Source organism: Heptranchias perlo, chromosome 38, assembly GCF_035084215.1.
Source record: "Heptranchias perlo isolate sHepPer1 chromosome 38, sHepPer1.hap1, whole genome shotgun sequence".
NCBI classification, from domain to species: Eukaryota; Metazoa; Chordata; class Chondrichthyes; order Hexanchiformes; family Hexanchidae; genus Heptranchias; species Heptranchias perlo.
The window spans coordinates 927,058-932,165 of record NC_090362.1 but is presented as its reverse complement, the minus strand read 5'-3'; the positions used below and the strand labels follow the sequence as shown (position 1 = coordinate 932,165).

Sequence of the window (5,108 nt, the reverse complement as noted above, 5' to 3'; positions counted from 1 at the left end):
TGCATGAGAGGGTGAGTATGAGATGGAGCCATGAGATTGTATGAGGATTGGGTTGAGTGGTAGTGGCGGGATGAGTACTGGCGAGGTGAGTAAGTGCAGGTAAGATGAGGATGGGGTTTGAGTGGGTGTGAGGGGTGATGTGACAGAGTAGTGTTGGCAGTGCAGAAGGAGATGTGGGGTGGGGGCGGTGATGTGGCAGACGGAGTGTAGGGGAATGAGTAAGTGTACTCACTTTGGCTGACCTACTGAGGTCATTGCAGCGCCTCCTGCACTGTATGCAGGTACGTGATATGTTGGGGGTGCTGGTGACCTCCTCTGCCACCTCGAGCCAGACCTTCTTGGTGGCAGAGGCAGGCCGCTTCCTCCTGCCCGCTGGGGGGAAGATCTCTGTCCTCCCACTCCTCCTCACCCCATCTAATGATACCTGGAGTGAGGCATAATTAATCTGGGAGCAGGCTTCCCCTTGGGCTGCTCCGTGCTGTAATTTTTCCTATTTTCTGCAGCATCAGTCAGTGGAGGACTGCCCCTTTAAATCGGGCTCCTCCAGCTGACAGTCTATGCTGCGCTTGTGCAGTCCGCCCGCTGCGCAGCTTTCCAGCGCAAAACCGGGAAGCACAGGTAAGTGGATCCAATTAGCCAGCAATTCTGTGCGGAGCACCCTGAATTCACTGGGCGCGTTACCCATGCGTCCAGTCGACCCCCCACTGCGAACCCACCACCCTCATAATATCGGGCCCAAAGTCTCAGTTTAAATTGTCACCACACTGTGATATTGATATCTGCCAATGTCTGCAGATAAGGTCTTAAATTCTTCGCACCTCTGAACCGTTTCCTGCACCAACATTTCTCCAGCAAAGGATGCTCCGTAACTCTGTGAAGCCACTTTATGTCAGAGAACTACTCTCGGTAATCCTGCATTATCAACACTCACGCAGTCACGAAAACCATGGTCCCCTGTTTTAAAAGAAACACAGAAAATCCACTGTGGCTCTTCTTGAGAGCCCAAACGGTTAATTTGTCAATTCACGATTTTATTATTTCATTCTGTCAACGTGGGGAAATATCCATTCAAATTATGTCAATTGTTTTAAATAAATGCAAAGGTGAATTAAAAGCAGATGTCGGTGTCTGTGGAAGTGCTTAACTTTTTTTTGTTGCAGAAACAAAACGATGGAGCCAGGTATGAGACGCACACAATAGTCTCAGCGTATGTCAATGTAGCTTTCACGTAAAAAAAACCCTTCGTGTCGGGAGATAGCATTTCCCTTCATTCATTTTAGTTTTTAATTCGTCCAACATTTCCAGATTATTGTGATCAACTTTTTGTTGAGGTCCCCTTGATTTCTAATTGTTTCTTAAGTTTTATAATTTGCTGTCTTTTCCATAACACAACTATAACTTTCCGATTCATTTTTTTCACATATTTTTTGTGGGTATATCCTTTATTTAATCTTTTCTGTTTTTCATTCACTTTTTTTTTGGACCACAACCAATCACAAGTGTGGTGTCAGGGCTAACCGCTATCGATTTTAGTACAACCAAGATGATTGTCCCAGAATTATCCAAAATGATGCCCTGTACTGGATAACAAGATTTACAGTTACACACATTACACATAAATTCACACTCACCAATACTCGTCACAACTTAACTTCAAATCGCTCAACATTCACTTCAAATCATTAAACATTTAAGAAATTCAAAATGCCAATTTTTATGTGATGGTCTCATGTCCAAAATTTGAGATAGTCACATTTTATAAGAACTGGAATTTTTCTTGGCCACGGTAAAAGTCTGGTTTCCACAATTTAGTAGGTCAGTTAACCTCGAAAACTCCAATTTTAATTCAGCAATATCAGAATTAAACACAAGACAAAACAGATAAAATTATCAACATTACACGTGCTTACTAAAACCCAGTACATCACGTTGTCTTTCGTTTCGCTGTTCCTTCAGGCGTGTCTTTCCAAAAACTGCAAAGATACTGGAAATATCTGCTTTCACAGATGAACAAAATCTTTGTTACATTACACTAAAAGAGAAACACATAACATACATTAAAAAGGGGCCGTAGCCCCTTCAAGTGAAAAGAAAGCACTCACAATGAGGGCAAACTTTTTAAAGAGACAGTATACTGAAAACAAAAGAGCACATTCTGTAGCTTGTGATCTCCCCTTTCTCCTTCTTGATTCCATCATAGAATCCCATTCTGTACCGACTCGAAGTCTCAAGCTCACGGTCTGACTGCTCTCCCAAGCCTGGTGTGGTGAAGGTCCCTCCATCTTTCTTTATGTTCTTCTTTCTTCCTCATCTTTCAACTTACCTTTCCGAATTTCAACTTCCTCTCTCAACCTCCCTAATTCCTGTGGTTGAAACAACAAGACCCCCACTTTCCAATCATCCTCTTTAATTTCCTTCTCCCTCACCAGTCTCTTCCTCTTAGTCTTCACCTCACACAAAGTCTGACAGATTTTAACTGATTTTAATACAGTGCAAGTTCCTATGTTCTCCTCGTCCTCCTGCACAATCTCACCCATAGTTACTTGACTTTGAATCAATTTTGTCGCCTTTTGACACGAGTCCTCTTTTGGACTAGTCTGACACAACACTAAATCTGAACACATAATTTCTCAGACTTCTTATCTCAGGCTCCCTCGACATCAGTTGAGCTAGCCATCTGGTCGCTCTGATGTGTCCAGAGATGTGCAGCACATATAGACATCTGTCTTTCCTTTTTGTGTTTCATTTTCTTATCCTCTACTTCCTTTTGAACACGCTCCCTCAGTGCACAGTATGTCAGACCATACATGTCAGGTGCCACATTAATATTATCTGAACTTACCCCTTTGGCTAATCCCTGCTCACTCACTGGAGCTTCTGCCATTCTACCCATATCGGTCGGTACACCCCGAAAGGTTCCTACTAAACCAATGTAGCAACGTCAGTCAGGTTGGTCGGAGCCTGTCTGTGAAGGACAAAACCCACCCAACTCATTTTGTCAGGCTCCTGGCTGGCTCGCCAATTTTTTGGAATTATATTCCGTGACTGGATCACGGTAATCCCCTAATCAATTCGACCTGACACCATTTGGCTAAAGGAATTGAAGCTTTATTGTTCACAGACAGCAGACGATACAAACATCATTAAGCGATAACTAGCAACCCCAAACAAGAAGTAGATTACCCGTTCGGAGGTGGGGCAGCCGGCACGGGATGGAACACTGCTTTTACTTCTGCTTCTGCTTCAGGGAACTACACAGGGTTAGGCCTTCCAGCTGGCATTCACCTCCCCTGAGATCTCTGTAATTCCCCAAGGGTGACACAGTGTTAGGCCAGAGCCAGCATGGATCCACTGGATATATCTCACCCCTTCCTCTTGTCCGGCTGTGGGGCTTATGGCTAAAAGCCAGTCTTTATATATCTTATTTCTGCCTGAGGAATGCGCAGTCTTGCATGTACTGTCTTGCAGGTGGTGAGCCTACACAATGGAATCAATTCCTGCCGAAGAAGTACAAGGATTATCCTAAACAAACAGGTGTAGCAGTTTCTAAAGTGTCGGCAGCTTTTCTGTTATCTGACCCCATTGTTCTGTTAGAAGGGTCAGTAATTTTCCATGCTGCTACTTCATTAACTTTGCCCACTGCCTGGTTCTGCTCCTTAATCTTAGTCTTTAACCCGTCCACAGCTGATTTCATATTTAATAGATTCTTAACTTATTTGCTAGATTCTTACAGGTTCGAGTATCCTGTGATTGTGCGATTACGGGCAGCTGCTTTAAAACAGGAGGCAAACATGCAGAGTCAGCCTGTTAAACCTGGCTTGTACTTTAAAGTGATTCGAAAACACTTAGATAATGTTGGGAAAGAAACATATTCGACTAAAGTCAAAATAATTGCATCTGAACGAGTCCAGAACTTGTTCCAGTAAAATGCACCAATCTGTAATCAGTGACGCCCAAGGTTTTAAATATAATTAATTTTTTTCTGATGCATCAAAAGAACCATTGAGGTTATAAAGAGGCCTTTGGGAAAATGCTGTGCAATTACTGCTCTTTTCAGCTTAACTGTCCTTGTAGCTACAGGAGAATTCGGAGCAGTGCGTCGTGATTAAATCTGTATTTCTTTTGAAAAACATGAGCAGCCAAAAGGTTGACACATGTAAAAAAAATAGTCGCCCCCTTTATCTGCTGGCTTTAATTAATGACTTGACTTCTTGTTGATGCCATAACGAGTCGGCCTTTACCTTCTGAAAACAAATGCCAATGTTTGGCCTTTCTCAAAAAAAATACTTACGGGCATAATAAAACTCACTGACTAGTTCTTGTCCCAGGGTTAAATGACCTCAAGTATGGAGTTGCTGTCCTTTGCTCCAGCTCCCGGCAACGGCCACTTCTGGGAGGTTAGTCTTTCCAACCAGTTCACTCACTGCAGTAAATCTCTGGACACTGTACCTTTTAACAGTGCACAAAGGTTAATCGGAGGAAATCTGCATGTGTAAATACATCGCAGTGAGAACGCACAACTTGATTTAATTTCAATGTTTGTTTGCCATTGCTGTACCTGTGCACTATTAAAAATGGACTAAATATTCAGAACAGGCTGAACACAGTTAACATAGCAAACCATGCAGAATGAGCAATGTGCAAGGAACAAAAGTGTCAATCATCAGGTATCACTACAGTGCTCACAGAGAGAAAAGACCACTGGGCCCATCAGTCCCACTCCACCCAGAGTCCACGTCTGATTATTGTATAATGTCCTGTGACCCCTACTTCAGAGCGAGTGGAAATCAGCAAAGGTTTCTGCTCCTGATCAATGTCCAGTGGCTCCAGTGTTGGGGAGGGTAAGTCAGCCTGGGTGCCTGCTCCTGATCACTGTCCAGTGATCCCTTGTGTAGGGAACAGGGAAATCAGTCAGGGTTCCTGCTCCTGATCACTTGCAGTGACCCCTTTGTTAGAGAGAGGGGAAATCAGCCAGGGATCTGCTCCTGATCACTGTCCAGTGACCCCAGGGTTAGAGGGAGGGGAAATCAGCCAGGGATCTGCTCCTGATCACTGTCCAGTGACCCCAGGGTTAGAGGGAGGGGAAATCAGCCAGGGTTCCTGCTCCT

The 5,108-nt window shown here is 43.9% G+C and overlaps 1 long non-coding RNA gene across 1 annotated transcript; it reads right to left on the bottom strand.

Moving 5' to 3' along the window:
• Window positions 1–1,052: 1,052 nt before the first annotated feature.
• On the bottom strand, window positions 1,053–4,447 carry LOC137304568 (uncharacterized). Its single transcript, XR_010958593.1, has 3 exons — window positions 4,310–4,447; window positions 3,184–3,497; window positions 1,053–1,994 (listed from the first exon to the last, which is right to left on the bottom strand). It is a non-coding gene; the product is annotated as an uncharacterized lncRNA (long non-coding RNA).
• Window positions 4,448–5,108: the final 661 nt, after the last annotated feature.